The 18999-nt window shown below is 41.3% G+C and overlaps 1 long non-coding RNA gene across 1 annotated transcript; it reads left to right on the forward strand.

Annotated features, from left to right (window-relative positions):
- The first annotated feature begins 1832 nt into the window (after nucleotides 1–1832).
- Nucleotides 1833–10787, forward strand: LOC129501608 (uncharacterized). Its single transcript, XR_008662771.1, has 3 exons — nucleotides 1833–1912; nucleotides 7246–7432; nucleotides 10615–10787. It is a non-coding gene; the product is annotated as an uncharacterized LOC129501608 (long non-coding RNA).
- Nucleotides 10788–18999: the final 8212 nt, after the last annotated feature.

Raw genomic sequence — 18999 nt, forward strand, 5'->3', positions numbered from 1 at the left:
CCACCCTCAGAGCACTTTAGAGAAGCCCAGCCCTCACCTCCCACCGCGGCCCTCGACGCACCCCACTTGGGGCTCCACCTGTCAGCGTCGGGGGGCTCGTCGCCTCCGGGGGCCCGGCGGGCCCAACCCTCCCGGGGCGGCCTTGCTGCAGCTGTCGGGGCTGGCGCGGCGCGCGGGGGGCGCCCAGGGCCACCCAGGCCCCCGGCAGGCCGCGCACGGGGCGCAGCAGCTGGCTTACGTCGCCAAAGGGGCTTCCTAAAAACTTTTACATGCATCAAAGAAGGGAAGGAAGACTAAGTGAGTTAAAAAGAAAGAAAGAAAGAAAGAAAGAAAGAAAGAAAGAAAGAAAGAAAGAAAGAAAGAAAGAAAGAAAGAAAGAAAGAAAGAAAGAAGAAAGAAAGAAAAGAAGAAAGAAAGAAAGAAAAGAAAAAAGAAAAGAAAGAAAGAAAAGAAAAGAAAAGAAAAGAAAGAAAGGAAAGAAAGGGAAAAAAAGAAGAAAAAGTATGTTTACTCTCCGCGCCCCGCCAGCCCCGGAGGGCAGCGCTGGCCCTGGAGGGTGGCGCGCGCGCTCGGCAAAACGCCGTCTATTTATTTGCAGACCGTGCGGTGGTCAGGACCTTTCTCTTCTATTGCACAAAACCCCTCAGGAAAACTGCGGGGCAGTTTAAGAGTTTTCTAGCTCTTCCAGATCGGAAAAGATACTCATCCGGAGACATTATCTAAATTTGCGAAAGAATGAAGGCTGCTTGTCATGCGTCCTTCGTCTCCAGTAATATGTGCCACCCAATTAGAAGCAATTTAAGCAATCAAGGCCGTTATGAGAGAAGGGGGGTGTTAAAAATAGGTTTTCTATAGCCTCAGAACTCTAATTCGGAAGAAAATCTAAAATTACTTATGTATCATTTCTTTATATAAAATAAATATATGATCCAAGTGTCTCCTGTTCGCTCTTCTTCTTTTTTTTTTTTTTTTTCTTTTTTTCCCCTCCATGGTCCCTCCCCCATCGCCTGCTTTCCTTTTGGGAATTTAGAACAGAAGTGAGATGTAAAGCTCCGGCAAAGCAAAGACGTGAGAGGGTCCCTAAAAAGTCTTTGAGACCAACGCGAGGACCCGGGTGGGGCTTGGCCCAGCTCTTCCCGGGCTTCTCGGCTCGAGCGTGCAGCCCGCGCCCCTGGCGGGGGGCGCAGTTTGGTTCTATCCGTGGAGCGCGGGAAAATCTCAAAAGTGACGCCCAGGTGTGGAAGGACCCGGCTCCTGGAGTCGAGCTGGAGCTGTTGACCTCTCCGGCTCCCGGGAAGGGGGAGCGGTCAAGGAAGGCGGACTAAGGCGGGAGGCTGTGGTCAGTGCGGGGGAAGCTGGGGGGGGGGGCGGTGGCTGCCAACACAGACGTTCACCTTGGAGCTTAGGGACGCAGCAAAAGGGCGGAGAGTGTGCTTGGGGGGACAGAGGTCAACCAAAGCAGGTGCGTGCTTCCAACCAGAACGGGGGAAAGTAGAAACAAACAAACAAACAAAAAACCCTAAAGCAAAACAAAGAAATAGACCCCAAGCAATGTCCTCTGGCAGAAGCTAGAATGCAAAAATTGGAGGGTGTCACTTCTCCCCCATTTCTTGCGTCCCCGCTGGGCAAGCGCCAGCGGAGGGTGGGGGCTGGACTAGGCTCCCGAGCATCTTCTCCCCGCACCCCACCCCCCACCCACTAACGGAGCTTGCCCTTGCAGCACTGCAATTTGAGAAACAATTTTATCCTCTCCAGCTCCCCTCAGAGAGCCAAAGAGAGCCGGCCCGGAAATAGACACAAGTAAAGTTGGCAGAACTTTCAGGAAGCGAAAGGCCAGTGCCTCTGCTTCCTACAGACGCCGGGTCCAGAGCCTTTGATCCCTTTGGCCAGGAAGGCCACGGTTCTCTGGAAGGTGAGTTGGGCTCAAAGCCAGCTTGAACCCTGAAACCCCTGGCCGGCCCGGGAGAGCGGGGAGGGGTCTGCCCTGAAGCAGCTCTGGGCTCAGAGTGGCAGGGGCACACCAGGCCGCAGGAAGCCGCCTCTGCCTCCCCGGACAAACAGCAGCTGGCTCCGGGGGGCTGACAGCCTCCAGAGTGGGAATTAATCACCTGGCAGTAACCCCCTTCAGAACCCAGTCTTCTGGAAGGAGCTTACGGTCAAAACAATATCCCTTCTCCAAAGCCTCCAAGGCTGGAGGATGAGTACAGAAGTGGGGACAGTGCTTTCAGACCTCCGGTTGTTCACAGACAATAGCTGTTCCAGAGGAGGCAGCAATGCCTCAACAGGACAAGCTGAGGGTCAACGTCTGGGTGTCTCAGAATGTGAGCCCCAATCCAACTCATGCAAGGAAGGCGGATGCCAGGGCCCCTCTCCATCCTCCCACTGATTCTTTGCAGAAGGTTCTCACACACAGCCCGGATAAGATTGCAAGGTTAAAATCCTTCCTAATAGCACTTAATTTATTGCCTATTTGTTCTGCTTGTTTATATCTGATTCATGAACTGAAACCATTTGAGTTTTTAACAAATTGATCCATTTCACAATTCCAAAAGTATTTATTTTCAAATAATCTTCCCTGGAAAATAGTGTTGAAATTTCTTGAATTTAAAGCTTCATGAAAGCTTTCGTGAAAACTTCATGAAAATTAATTGCCTCCAAAATTCTTTGAAGAAAAAATACTGTATTTTTACACACCTGAGTTAGAAATAGGTGACATTTTAAAAATGGATAAATAATAAAAATATTTATCCTAATGAGGTTTTGATTTAATAAATACAGATGTAAGCATTTCTGAATTTAATTCCTCCTTTTGCTACATAATGCCCTAATATACTGGGGTAGAAATCAGAATAGGTATTATTCACAAACAACAGTGCCTTCTTAAAAGTTAAATTTGTCCTTTAAATCTACTCTTTTCATATAGGAGTTTGAAAGTTTAGCACACACATGTATACCCACAGAACATAAAATAGCCTTTTTCTCCGTCACAAGCTAGTGGGTGAACATGAAGTCTTTTCTCCTTATTGGGTCTCAGCTTTGTTCATTTTGGAGACTGAATAATCTACAGTTCAAAAATTATAGTTTAAAAAAATTATAGTTTTTAAAAATATTTTACTTCAATGTACTGTGCAATTACATAAAGACAATGTTAATAAACATTTTCCTGGCTATTTTATACAATCAGTTTGTATTTTAACTGTCTGTATAATACTCTGTTTTAACTGTCTGGTAGGACTGACTAACCTGATCCATTGCCCCATAACAGTCTAAGGGAATACAGGAGGGATTATAAAGAATTGTGTACCTTGATGCATATACCCACTTTTCTATAAATGAGGTCCTATCTCACTAGATTCCCGAAGAGACTCCTGATTCAGGAAAGTTTAAGAACCAGTGATCTATACTGGAAGCATTTGTAGGCAAAAACACAATAAATCCAGCAATCATTTCATTTGCATTCCTTTGCATGGATGAGAGGATTAATTCTTAAAGTAATTTACAGGAACCAAATGTTTTGTGACCCTCTACTGTAGCACTCCATCTAGTTGGAGAAAATGAAGATCTCAGGAATAGTGTTATCAGTAAGATTTTTATAGACCCTAAAAAAGAGCTTAAATTTTTCCCTCCACCTATAACTGAAGGTTGTGAATTAATACCTTTGACAATTTTATGACTTTCTCTGGAAGCCAGCTAGCTTATTTCAGTGATTATAAGAATCAAGAACTACGTGGAGGAGCACCTAGCTGGCTCAGTTGGAGGAGCATGAGATTCTTGATCTCAGGGTCATGAGTTTGAGCCTCACATTGGGTGTGGAGATAACTAAAAATAAATAAATAAACTTCAAGAAAAAGAAATATGTGGAGAATATGCTCTCTGACATGGTCCCTGAAGTTGTCTTTTTCTCCAGTAATAATCTTTTCTCAGTTCTCTTCCTCTTCTCCTCGCAGTCCCTGTTCTATTCCCAATACCCAGTCTTCCACCTTGGCCCATTCTTCCAGGCTGACCTGAGCTTATTTAGTCTGAACAACATTTTCAGGAATCAGCAGCAGCAGATTACAATGAACAATTTTTTTTCAATTTGGCCCAAGTCTATGAAATTAATTTCCATTTTGACAATCACGAGACTTCCCTTGGAAATATCAGTGACTGCACAAGCCATAGACAGATCAAGTGTAGGTGCTCAATCATCTGAATGGGGTTGGGTTATGTTTTCAATTGGAACAAGGTATTAAGTGATTAAACTGTGCCAGCAGACATAACACTTTTATCAAGCCCTTTTCTATCCAAGCAGGCACAAGGATAGTCAATCCCTGGTTCTGAAAGTCTCTAAGGAAAACTTGGAATGCTTTAAGAAACCATGTTTGCAATTAAAGCACTGGCATTTTTCTTTCCATCACAGAATAAAGGCTGAATACCATTTTAGAAACTTTACCTTTCTTTTTATTTCAATAAGCTGCTTAAGATCCTCTTGCATTCATTGACAGGATTTTTGGCCCCATTCTGCTGCACTAGTTCACAACCATTTAATTATTAAATGTTAACAGATTACAAGTGACTTAACAGAGGCACATTCAGAATTCCAGATACCATTATCTTAATTCCTACCACAGTTAGCATTCATACAATACAGAAGATCAAATACCAATTTGGGCACCATATTTTGCCTGCCTTTTTGTAGATAGAGTTAGAACACTGGTATGTCTTTACTTTATTTCTCTCAGCATACCTGGCGCATCTGTGGGAGAAGGAGTTAATTAATAAATGAATGAATGGATATGCAGAGTGCTCAGTGTCTATTTGACTATTTGAATCATGGGAAAAATGGCAGCTTTTTAGTAATTCCTAGAATACTTCCTATAAGTGCTCCTAAATGAAAAATCTGAAATGAACACAATAAAAAATACTAAATACATATCATAAATCGGAAAGAAAATTAAGCAGTCCGTTATCACAAACTTATTTTTTAAAAGTCTTCCAACTGATGAAAATGGAAGAAGTAAAAATGAAACTTCCTTGGGAAGGCCAAGAGATTATTGGGTCAGGCATTGTTCTTAGTGTTTTACGTGGATTATCCCATTCAGTATCCCAGGAAAACCCACTGAGACATGGACTATTATGACCAGCTTACAGGTGAAGAGATCAAGGCAAGAGATGACTCACTGCTCAGCATCATATGATATGGTTGACCCAAGTTTCAAATGGAGGCAGTCAAGTTCTAGACAGAGTTCTTAGCCATTTGGGTGATACTTCAAACAAAACAGTGTTAAATTGGTGGTCACATAATTTGTTGAGAGAAGATAAGAATGTGGGAATTAAAATAATATTCAGAAAATAGCAGGTTCTTCAAAGAATCCAAAGATTATATTCATATTGCTAATGATGAATAAATAAATAGGCAGCATAGTGTGAACTGTAGAGTCAGTTGAGTTGGGTTCAGATCTCTAAATCCTCACTTTTTGGCTGTGAGACCTTGGACCAATTACCTAACCTCTCCGAGCCTCAATTCTTCAACTGTAAATTAGCAATAAAAATACTAACCTTATGGAATTGTGATGATTAAATATAATGGAAACAAAGTACTTTCTATAAAGTAAGTATATAGTAAATATCAGTTATTGTGGGTGACATCGATTATAAGATTGAATTATAGCCTAATCGCAGCATTGACTCTATTTTGAAAATTGAAATGTCGATTTTCAGTTGTTAGGCTCCTCTAGCTACTTCCACAACATCCCCACTGTTTTTCCCAATATGTTATCTACAGAGAGTGTTTCTGTCACACTTAATATAAAACCAAAGTTATGTTCTTTATATTTCAGAGATAAACTCACAGTCTCCCTGCCCCCATCAGAAATACTGTCTTGGAAATGTTAAAAAGATCTAATTTGGAGAAGGCCTAGAATATGAGGAAGATGTGTGCAAGGGCATGAGGAAACTTAAAATGAAGGGACAGACTTTTTAATCTGGTCACTCATCTCCCTAAAAGAAGAGCTTTTCCTGCTCATAATATATATTTTTAAATTATATGTCAATTATATCTATTTAATTGTATACTCTTAAAAAAGATTTTATTTATTTATTTGAAAGAGACAGAGATAGCAACAGAGAGCACAACTGGGGAGGAGAGGGAGAAACAGGCATCCTAGTGAGCAGGGAGCCTGACATAGGGCTCAATCCCAGGACCCTGAGATCATGACATGAGCCTAAGGCAGATGCTTAGCTGACTGAGTCACCCTGGTGCCCCTATACACTTATTTTTTTTTAAAGATTTTATTTATTTATTCATGATAGTCACAGAGAGAGAGAGAGAGGCAGAGACACAGGCAGAGGGAGAAGCAGGCTCCATGCAGGGAGCCCGACGTGGGATTCGATCCCGGGTCTCCAGGATCGTGCCCCGGGCCAAAGGCAGGCACTAAACCGCTGCGCCACCCAGGGATCCCTATACACTTATTTTTAAAATTTTTTTATTGAGGTAAAAGATATATATGTTGTAAAAAAATAACAGGTTGACTTATGATGAAAAGGACACTGTCCTGCCCTTTCTTCATTTTCATTATAGTCCTTCATAATCATTTTAAATGTTTTCAATTGTTTCTGATTTTTTCTTTTTTTAAAAGATTTTATTTATTTATTCGTGAGAGGTACAGAGAGAGAGGCAGAGGCATAGGCAGAGGGAGAGAAGGGTCCCTGGGGGGAGCCTGATGCAGAACTCAATCCCAGGACCCCAGGATCACAACCTGAGACAAAGGCAGACACTCAAACACTGAGGCACCCCCAGGTGCCCCTGATTTCCTTTTTTTTCTGGTGATTACTATCATATTGCTAAATATTATGTTTATACATTTTTGTTGTTGTTGTTAATTTGGGACATTGTCGTAAACTTCCTGCCATGGGAAATGCAGATATGGGTTACCTGTACCACTTCCCATACATTTTCCCAATTATAGTTTCCTCACCACTTTCTACTTTACACTGTTTATCTTTTCAACTTTTTTTTTATTTCTTTATTTGACAAAGAGAGGGAGAGAACACAAGCAGGGGAAGAGGCAGTTGGAGGCAGAGGGAAAAGCAGTCTCTCTGCTGAGCAAGGAGCCTGATGCAGGACTGGATCCCAGGTCTCTGGGGTCATGACAGTAGCTGAAAGCAGCTTAACAGACTGGACCACCCAGGTGCCCCCTTTTTAATTTTAAATAATACATTTTACATGTATTTCTTTTTTCTTTTCTTTTTTTTTATTTATGATAGGCACACAGAGACAGAGAGAGAGAGAGGCAGAGACACAGGCAGAGGGAGAAGCAGGCTCCATGCACCGGGAGCCCGACGTGGGATTCAATCCCGGGTCTCCAGTATCGCGCCCTGGGCCAAAGGCAGGCGCCAAACCGCTGCGCCACCCAGGGATCCCTACATGTATTTCTTGATGCAACAATCTCAGGTAATATCCTTTGATGTCTTTAGCTCTCTTCCCAGCTCTCACCACCCAAATAGTATTTTTTGTATTTTAGCTCATCCTTTGATGTCTTTAGCTCTCTTCCCATCTCTCACCACCCAAATAGTATTTTTTGTATTTTATTATCTTAGCTAATTTGATGACATTACATTCTACTTTTTAAATTCATAAAATTAAGTTTATGTATGCTTTTATAAGTTAAATATAAAGTTGAAAATCAATTTTACAACTGTGACAGTGTAATTATTATTTATTGTCCAACTGTAATATTTTCTCTTGTACGCTCTTTTTGTTTTTCCTGGAGTTTCCTTTTGCCTTTTTTTCTTAGATATTCTTTGTTGCCTCCATAAGTTTTGATAGGATCAAACCTCTGAAATCTATCTCAAACCTCCCTGTATGAGGTTTCTTTTCTTCTCCTCCAATCTTGACATATTTCTCTCTAAGCTGTCTCTACAACTGTTAGGCTGAGACATCCCTTCATTACTTTCTTGGGTCATAGCCAATATTTTCTACATTGGATCTCTCTCTCTCTCTCTCTCTCTCTCTCTCTCTGTCTTTTACGATTTATTTATTTGAGAGAGAAAGAGAATGAGAGAAAGTGCAAGCCTACACAAGGTGTGGGGGGAGACAGAATGTTAAGCAGACACCCCACTGAGTAAGGATCACAATACAGGGCTCCATCTCACAACCCTGAGATCATGACCTGAGCCAAAATCAAGAGCTGGATGCTTGACTGACTGAGCCACCCAGGTGCCCCTCAAGTCTTTTTCTTGGGGGAGAGGGGGTAAAGAATTCTAGGTTTAAAATATTTTCCTTCAGAAAATTTAAGATACTGATCCATTCTCTTTTGCTATGGCTGATGTGAAGATCAACTGAATCAGATTCCTTTTCTGTTGTAAATGTTTAGGCACTCCTACTCCCAGGAAACTTCGTCTTCTCTTTATCCTTAGTGTTCTGTACAATTTAAATAATGTATTGAATATAGTCTGCATTTATTCACTGTTCTGAGCACTGAATGGATACCTTCAATCTAATTACTCACGGTCTTCAACTCTAGTTTCTTTCTTTAGTTGTCTTTTTCTGTTTTTAGAATTCCTATTAGCTTTTAAGACTAATTCTTTCTTGTATGTCCATTATATTTTCCATTTACTTTTCTACTTGTTTCACTGGTTTTGAAATTTAATTTTATTCATTCAATTATATTTTTTAGTTTGATAATCATTTTTATTATTTTTTAAAAAGATTTTATTTATTCATGAGAGACACACAGAGGGAGGTGGAGACATAGACAGAGGGAGAAGCAGGCTCCCTGTGGGGAGCCTGATGCAACACTCGATCCCTGGACCCTGGGATCATGCCCTGAGCCTAAGGCAGACACTCAACTGCTGAGCCACTCAGGTGTCCCTATAATCACATTTTTAGATTCAAGGAGCACTTACTTCATCTATAATCTTTTTTCATAGCATCTCATTGTTATTTTACAGATGTATCATGCTTTCTACTTTTTCCATGGTATACATTAGAATTTTTAAGGATTTTTTCTGTTGTTGTTGTTCCTGAACTACCTATTTTCTTCAGGGTACTGTCATCTCTGTGTCTGTTTCTTTTTATGACTTTTTCTGGACCTTCCTCATTCATATTGCTGGCTCTCCTCGAATGTTTAGAGATGCTTAGTATCTGTTTATAAATAGGAAATAGTAAAATGGCCGAGTGCTCTCTGAACATGGGTAGGGTCTTATTTATAGGCAGTTCTATTAATAAAATATAATTAGAAAGCTAGCCATTTTATTGAAGAACACGTAATTGCCATAACTTGTTCTGCAGTATCAATACCAGCACAAGTTCCCGGATCCACTTTGACAATTTCCATAGAGAAGGCCTTTTATTATATTGCAAAGTGATACAATTGCCTATACTCTACACATTGCAGTGGGGGGATTTATCATTTCAATATAATCTTTTTACAAATGTTTTTATTTTTTTGACAAAGAGAGAGCAGGCACAAGTTGGGGAGTGGCAGATAGAGGCAGAGGGAGAAGCAGACTTCCCACTGAGCAGAGATACTGATGTGGGACTTGATCCCTAGGATCATGACCTGAGCCAGAGGCAGACCCTTAACTGACTAAGCCATTCAGGTGGCCCTCAATATAAACAGTAAAATGCCTGTGGTCACACATTTCACTTCCATCCTCCCTCACACCTGAGTTCTGAGCCTTTCAGGGTTTCACAAGGAGTCTAGACCCTTATTTGCCTGTAGTCATCTCTGCATATATTCTAGGTAGTGGCTGCTCCTTCCCTGGTTCATTAGTTACCACTTCATCTTTTTTTTTTTTTTTTTTTTTTTTTTAGATTTTACTTATTTATTCATGAGAGGCACAGAGAAAGAGGCAGAAACACAGGCAGAGAGAGAAGCAAGCTCCCTGCAGGGAGCCTGATGTGGGACTTAATCCCAGGACCCTGGGATCATGACCTGAGCTGAAGGCAGACACTCAGCCACTGAGTCATCTGGTGCCCCACCACTTCTCCATCTATTTTTCAATTTCTAGAACTTTTACAAAATCTCTTTTTTGTAGTTAGATTCTTCTTATATTCTTTTATACTCTTAAAGATGGTTTTCTATAATTTATTGTTTTAAGGACGGTCAGACTGCCCTGTCAAGTCAGAAACTTATGTTTAAAAGTTTTTATATTGTTTACACTTTACTGATTTCATACATCTGATTTATTGCTTTTTATTGGCAGTTTGTAATCAATCATGAACCTGAGTTCAATATACATTATAAGTTGGTTCTAAGGCATAGTCTTTGATGATTTGAATGACCAAACATAACTCTTTCTTTTGCAAACTATGCTTCAAAATGTAAAATGGATATAAAATATTTCTAGGAAGTCCTATGTTAGTGTTAAGAGCCTAGAAAAGACAGTGCTTGCTTTGGCAGCCCGTATACTAAAATTGGAATGATACAGAGAGGATTAGCATGGAGAGTCTCTTAACTACAGAGAACAAATTGAGGGTTGACGGAGGGAGGTGAGTAGGGGATGGGCTAAATGGGTGATGGGTATTAAGGAGGGCATTTGTGTTGAGCACTGGGTGTTATGTGTAGGTGATGAATCACTAAATTCTTTTTTTTTATTTTTTTATTTTTTATTTTTATTTATTTATGATAGTCACAGAGAGAGAAAGAGAGAGAGGCAGAGACACAGGCAGAGGGAGAAGCAGGCTCCATGCACCGGGAGCCCGACGTGGGATTCGATCCTCGGTCTCCAGGACCGCGCCCTGGGCCAAAGGCAGGCGCCAAACCGCTGCGCCACCCAGGGATCCCCTGAATCACTAAATTCTATTCCTGAAACCAATGTTACACTATATGTTAACTAAATAGAATCTAAATAAAAATCTGAAACAAAAAAGAGCCTAGAAAAGACAATCTTGGATTTTTTTATATTTATTTATACCACATTTTTTTAAAGATTTCATTTATTTATTTATTCATGAGAGACACACACAGAGAGAGGCAGAGACACAGGCAGAGAGAAAAGCAGGCTCCACGCCGGGAGCCCGATGTGGGACTCGATCGCAGGACTCCAGGACCACGCCCTGGGTGGAAGGCAGGCACTAAACCGCTGAGTCATCCAGGGATCCCTATACCACATCTTTTCAAAAGCTACTTGAATAAACTAGAAAATCCTATCTGTAGCAAAAGTATACACACCAACAGTTGACATTCCACTAGTAGTTCTAAGTTTGCTTACCAACAAATACAGAATATTAGATCCTTTCTTAAAAGTACCTCAGTCCCAGGGCAGCCTGGGTGGCTCAGTCAGTTAAGCATCTGCCTTCGGATTAGGTCATGATTAGAGTCCTGGGATCCATCCCCACCTTGGGCTCCTCGCTCAGGAGGGAATCTGCTTCTTCATCTCCCTCTGCCCCCACCCCCCCTTGCTTACTCTCTCAAATACATACATAAAATCTTTTTTAAAAAGTACCCTTAAAAAAAAAAGTACCTTCAGTACCATCATTATGGTCACAGCATTGTATTTAATACTGCAAATGATACACATTATTTGGTGTTTTTTTAAAAAAGATTTATTTATTTATTTGTTTATTTATTTATTCATGAGAGACACATAGAGAGGCACAAACACAAGCAGAGGGAGAAGCAGGCTCCATGCAGGGAGCCCAATGCGGGACTCGATCCCAGGACCCGGGGATCACACCCTGACCCAAAGGCAGATGCTCAACTGCTGAGCCACAGAGGCATCCCAATACACATTATTTGACCCTCATTCATCTATTCACCTTATAGATCAGCTCCAAAATTGCTGTGGCCATAATTTTCTCCATTGTATCTCCAGTGCCTAGCACAGCTCTTGCACAATGTGGTTAATTGATAAACATGTGTTGAGTACATGCTGAAGGAACTGTATGTCCAAACAAGGTTCCGAAACTGACAATCAGGTTTGGGGAATTAGATGTAGTAAGATGTATCAGGAATAAGGGTCTGAAGTGTGTGATACATGTCACAGGGGTCACCTGCGCAAGTGCAATACTAGACATTTAGCAGAGGGATGCCCGGGTGGCTCAGCAGTTGAGCATCTGCCTTCTGCTCAGGGCATGATCCCGGGATCCAGGATCGAGTCTTGCATCAGGCTCCTTGAAGGAAGCCTGCTTTTCCTTCTGTCTGCATCTTTGCCTTTCTCTCTCTCTGTGAGTCTCATGAAAATATAAACGAAATCTTTAAAAAACAAAATAAAACAAAAAAACAATATCCAGCAGAGAACAAGGGATGGAATTTTGATAGGTAGAAATGAGAAGGGCCTTTACATGGCATAAAGGGCTTAAGTCAAAATAATATCCAGCTTATAAAGTGTTTGCACTCCTTCAATGTATTTAGCTTAAAAACAAGAGCCTGACTTACAGAATTCAAAAATAAGTTCCATAAGCCCTGAAGGCAAATCAGGTTTCCTTTCTTAGACCAACCCTATAAAGCCACTGAATGGACGTGAAGGCACTATGGCATTGGTATACGAAGCACACTGTTGAGGTGAGGTTAAAGGGTTTCACACCACATGTGCTTGGCTGGGGGCTGAGTTAGAATATAATATTAATGCAAACGTCCCTCACTTACAGCTGCTTGTCTGCTTGATAAAGACCAACATTGGGACACCCGGGTGGCGCAGCGGTTTAGCGCCGCCTTCAGCCCAGGGCCTGATCCTGGAGACCCTGGATCGAGTCCCATGTCGGGCTCCCTGCGTGGAGCCTGCTTCTCCCTCTGCCTGTGTCTCTGCCTCTCTCTGTGTGTCTCTCATGAATAAATAAATAACATCTTAAAAAAAAAAGACCAATATATTTCATTCTTGATTATGTTACCAAGTTCTAGCAATTTCCACTTGCAGTCCTTAGATTTTCTTGATGAGAACACAATGTCTGGATATTTAAATGTTCTGTTTACACGCATCCAGGTGCTCACACTTTAATCAAATAAACCACAAAGTACATCAGGCAAAACTAAATGCATCTGGTTGAAATTCTCCGACAGACACAACCAGGGGCAGAATGACACACACTCACCAGAGTTTTATCTGGGGCCCTTTGAAGCAGAATTGGGAGTCGCCGTCAATTCCAATTGTTCTAATAAGAAAAAGTAGTACCTCAAAAAAGATGAGGGACGCCTAGGTGGCTCAGCGCTTGAGCGTCTGCCTCTGGCTCAGCGTGTGATCCTGGGATCTGGGATCGAGTCTCACGTCAGGCTCCCTCCATGCAGCCTGCTTCTCCCTCTGCCTGTGTCTCTGCCTCTCTCTCTGTGTCTCTTATGAATAAATAAAATCTTAAAAAAAAATCGAGGAAAGGGTGCCTGGGTGGTTCAATCAGTTAAGCAGCTGCCTTCTGCTCAGGTCATGATCTCAAGGTCCTGGGATCAAGCACATCAGGCCCTCTGCTCAGTGGAGTCTGCTTCTCCCTCTGCCCTTCACCCTGCTTCCCCCGCCAAATAAATAAAATCTAAAAAAAAAAAAAAAAAAAAAAAAAAGACAAGGATACACAAGACTACTTGGAGAAAAAATGTAATCGAGTAAATAAAAGGAGGAAACATGATAACAAAACAAATGATAGGGACGCCTGGTTGAGTGTCTACCTTTGGCCCAGGGCGTGATCCTGGAGTCCCAGGATGGAGTCCCACATGGGGCTCCCCGCAGGAAGCCGGCTTCCCCCTCTGCCTATGTCTCTGGGTCTCTCATGAGTAAATAAAATCTTTAAAAAATGAAACAAATGATAAAACAGTAATAGGAGTCAAACAGACTTAAGTTCTTTACATGTATTAGTTCACTTAAAGAGAAAAAGACAAGGAAGCTGGAAGGATACTTTATTTTCCTACAAAGTTCTGATCTTAAAATGACATACAACTTTTCCACTGTTGTCTTTGGGAAGTATGATGAACGAGACTCTCTTCCTTACCAAACCATGGCTCCGAAGTCTTGAATCTCGTCAGAAATCAATTTTGCTTCATATTTTAGGTGACAAAACAGGCATTCACAGAATATTCACTGGAAACTCCACCAAGACAGCCAGATAGGGAGAAATGCTTAGTGCCTTTAAATTTGGGGGTGCTGGGCACTCAAATCATGCATAAAAACTGGAATATCGTGTTGGTTTTAGAGTTTATTTATATGCTATATTCTAACATGCTAAGTTCTCAGGATGCGGCATGTTTTTAAATAGAATCAATGATCAAAAGCACAGTGGTAAAAGCACATGGTGAGATGGGAGTCTTGGAAATGTGGATCTAACCTCATCTCTGGCAAGAATTACCTGGGTGAGGTAACAAAATAGATCAAGATTTTCCAGACACCTAATGTTGCCAGAAACTCACAAACCAGAGACTTGCTGAATGCTACCACCACCTACACCCCACCAATCCCAAACTGGTTACGTCTTTGAACTGATTTTTTGCATTTAGCTTTAAGATTACCTTCTCCTTTAATGAACTGGCTGGGCTCTACAACTCTAGTTCTAAAGAAATGAAATGTGCCACTGTCAGTCATCACATGGAGGAGCCGTGTACTTATTCAGGACACCTCGGGGGTGTAAATCAATTTTATTTATTTATTTATTTATTTATTTATTTATTTATTTTAAAAAAATTTTTTTTGAATTATTTATGATAGTCATACAGAGAGAGAGAGAGAGAGAGAGGCAGAGACAAGGCAGAGACATAGGCAGAGGGAGAAGCAGGCTCCATGCACCGGGAGCCCGACGTGGGATTCGATCCCGGGTCTCCAGGATCGCGCCCTGGGCCAAAGGCAGGCCCTAAACCGCTGCGCCACCCAGGGATCCCTGTAAATCAATTTTAAAAGGCAGAGTTATACACATGATTTGATGGAACCCCATATTACAAGTCAGTGTCTAAACCATGTGGTCATTTTAAATTTCAAAGATTATGTCTCATTTTTCCTATGTTACATAAGCAGGGCTTAACCGGTGCTCTAAAACATGCAAACCAGAGTCCAGCAAAATTATGCAAGCTAATGGCAAAGCAGACAGAAATCTTTAAAACCTGTTTTTACAAAGTTTTGACCTCTCTTAAAAGCACCAACTTTTTTAAACATTAGTCTCTGTCTCAAAGGGACTAAAAGGTCACTTTCTCGCTTGGCAGTGTCTAAGCCACCTTGCCCACACTTAATAAGTGTGGCACTTATTTTGCACTCCTCACATGCCTATGTCCATCCAGACACTAAGTTAAGTGACCAGTAGTCCAGCAGTTTTTTAGACGAATTTTTTAAATTCTGGTAAAGCCAAGTAACAACGACTGCTTTGGGGTTAGCAGCGTTGCCAAAATTACACCCTTGTGGGAGCACTACTTTTGTGGCATGCGGGTCTCCAGAACAGAAGCTCTGCTTCTGTTAGCAATGGAGTATCTCGAGGCAGGAACATTCAGAGACCCCACATGTAAAGCAGCAGCACCTGGAAAGATTATGAGAGCATTTGCAGGCTGTGCATAGTACTAAAAGCGCTGCCGAATCATTCCACTGCTGCTCTAGTCAGTAACAAATTGAAGCACTTTATAAAATTTGTAGCTCTTCAATAATTTTGAATCACTTTAAAGTGCTCATGCTCCAAACCATAAAGTCTTTCTTAACCACTGCAAACATATAAAAGGTACATCACCAAAATGACAGTAATCAACTCCTTCAATTTTAGGTGTGAAATTGTTCTGTTTTTTTTCTCCTTGTTTTTGTTGTTCACCAAGTGCCAAAAAAAAATGGTCATAAAGGATACAATGTGCAAAATCTCCATTTTTCAATGGCACCAAATAATCAAACTCCTAAAATTTTTTCAGATGAAGAAATATTTGATTTTAGATAAGATACCTAAAGGTAGGGGTGTAGGGGTATAGGGGTGTGTGTGTGTGTGTGTGTTACATCTATCCAGGATCCTAAATGAAGGTCATTCATAGGTACAAAACTGCTGATGCAAGTCTTTGGGAAGCCCTTGAAATAACATGTACCAGGATGCCAGGGAAAGTAAGGGAAGGGAAGGCAAAGTAAGTGAATTAAGGCACTCTATGGTATGTGTTTCTTTTTGAGTCAAATTTCTTATGGCCTAAATCACTAACTGAAGAGCACTAAAATACTGTCAGGTTGATACAATTTTCTGATTTGCCTTTTTCTTTAAGTTATTGATCCCATTCAGATTAGGTCCTTTCAGATAAAGAGTATCAACCCTGGTTCAGACTTGTTTAGAATGAAATAGAATAAAACTACACCATTAGTTTCTAAATGAAGGTGTTCAATAATGTAATGTCTTTCATTTCCTGGGATAGCTTGAAATTATCTTAGAAACATTCTATGTCCAGTTTTAGTATAACTCAAATTTAGTTCACTTGAAAGCATTCATAAAAAGTAACACATCCTTACCAATTTGAGGCTAGGTGACACACATCTCTTCTCATAGTTCTAGCTCACCCTAGTTGGTAGAACTAGTCACATGGCCCTGCCTAACTGCAAAAGAGCTGGGAAATACGAGGGAACATTCACATAACTTGGTAAGCAGTAAACGTCTCTGTCATGGGTTCTACCCAAAACAGAGCAGTGAGCCCCACTAATTTTTAAAATCATATCATGTATTCATACAAAGCTTACTCTCAAGTTTAATTTTTCTCAAAGCATGGATTCAACCTTTTTTCCTCTCCCTATACTTGTATAGTTGGTGGAACTAAGGGCAGATTTTTTTTTCTCCTTTAAACAAGAACTCAAATTCCTTTTTTAAATTTAATTATTATTTTTTAAAGATTTTGTTTTTTTTCGAGAGAGAGAGATAGGCAGAGACACAGGCAGAGGCAGAAGCAGGTTCCATGCAGGGAGCCTGCCGTGGGACTCGATCCCAGGTCTCCAGGATCAGGCCCTGGGCTGAAGGCGGCGCTAAGCCACTGAGCCACCCAGGCTGCCCTCTTTTTTTTTTTTTTTAAATAAAGATTTTATTTATTTATTTGAAAGAGAGAATGCACACACACATACAAGCCTGGAGAGGGGTTGGGAGAAAAGGAGAGAATCCCAAGCAGACTCCCCATGCTGAGCGCAGAGCCCAGGGCAGGGCTTGATCTCACAACCCTGAGAACATGATCTGGGCTGAAATCAAGAGTCAGACGCTTAACTGACTGAACTATTCAGGCACCCCAAGAACTCAAATTAAGGGCAGAACACAAGCGAGCTATTATTGAGTCCAAGGGTGCAATGGACTGAACCAAATTCATGTGTTGAAATCCCAGCCCCCAACATGATAGTTATTAAGAGGTGGGACCTTTAGGAGATTAGGTCATGAAATGGAGCCCACCTGGATCAATTTTTTTAAAAGAGATCCCAGAGACCTCTCTATCCAACCCTCTTCCATCACAGGAGGACACAGTGAGAAGTCAGCCATCTATAACCCAGAAGAGGGCCCTCATCAAAATGTAACTATGCTGACATTCTGATCTTGAACTTCTAGCCTCCAGAACCATGAGAAATCACTTTCTATTGTTTTATAGAAGCCACCTACTCTATGGTACTCTCTAGCTGAAGACTGTGCTATCTTCCCATCGCAAGTAGGCTATACTATACACACCAACAGTGAAGGAGGAGGACGAACTTGTTCCAATAGCCTGTTGCCCAGGAGAAACGATGGTCCCTCCTTGTCTAATCAGGGAAAAATAGTCTTCAGCACATAGCAGGAAGGACATCCAGTCACTCTCTATTTACGAGCCTGGTGTGTACAGCCTTGATTGTTAACTAGAACCTGACTTGACTAAACTGAATCTACCATTCCTATGAAAATATACAGCTCTAAAGCTAATAACATGCATTTTATATATATTTTGGGGGCTTAATTTAAAGATTTATTTATTTTATGATAGAGAGAAAGAGAGAGGCAGAGACACAGGCAGAGGGAGAAGCAGGCTCCATGCAGGGAGCCCGACAAGGGACTCAATCCAGGGACTCCAGGATCACGCCCTGGGCCAAAGGCAGGCGCTACACCGCTGAGCCGTCTAGGGATCCCCTGGGGCCTTAATTTAAAGGACATTTCAACGACAGAAGAAAGTCTCCCTACAAAGTAGTATTTGGTTTTGGAACTAGGTCCAAAATAGGATCAACAGGGGACAGTTACCAAGCCAAAAAGCACATAATTTTTTTTTTTTGGATCGAAAAAGAAAGCATTGATTTTTACAAGGCTAACCCACCTACCTGATGGAGAATAGACTGAGGTAAACTATTCTGTGAGTTTCCATGTCAATTAGTATGAACCTAAGAATGTATTAGGAAACAGCTATTATACAAATTGCAAAGAGCTCTGGGGGTTCTCAACTAGGGGAAGGTTGCCTTCCTACAAGTCAGCTGGAAACGTGTAAAAGTGCTGTTTTCACTTTTTAGGTTATCCCATTTTTAAGTGGGGGGCCTCAGGTGGCAATAGTGAATGTAGAGTCAGGGATACAAAATATCTTGCAGTGTATGCGACACTCCTACAATAACGCATTTCTTTCTATAAATACCAAGCAAGAAATACTGAGCTAAACACAAAAAAGCCTAAAGGTAGAAAAACAATGACTCTTTGTATTCCTCTTTTGATGAGGCAAGAACTCTATCATGTACCCAGAGAAACACAGATTAGTTTGGAAAAGGAGATAAAATACATCAAGAGGATGGAGGAACTTGTCAGTAACAACTCAAGTTAGTTTTGTTTTTATTTTTAAGATTTTATTTATTCATGAGAGACACACAGAGAGAGACAGAGACATAGGCAGAGGGAGAAGCAGGCTCCCTGTGAAGAGCCTGACATGGGGCTCGACCCTAAGACCCCAGGATCACACCCTGAGCCAAAGGCAGATGCTCAACCACTGAGCCACCCAGGCATCCCCTTAAGTTGTTTTATTCAGACATTTAAAAAATCATAATGAGCATCTGCATGTCTGCACAAGCATGTGTGCACTTAAGATTCCTCTATTTCATACTCTGTCCACTGAGAAAGTCTGTGAACAAGGATGATCCAAAAGCAATCAACACACCTGAATGGTCATTTCTTGGTTT

Source organism: Nyctereutes procyonoides, unplaced genomic scaffold, assembly GCF_905146905.1.
Source record: "Nyctereutes procyonoides isolate TBG_1078 unplaced genomic scaffold, NYPRO_anot_genome, whole genome shotgun sequence".
NCBI lineage: Eukaryota > Metazoa > Chordata > Mammalia > Carnivora > Canidae > Nyctereutes > Nyctereutes procyonoides.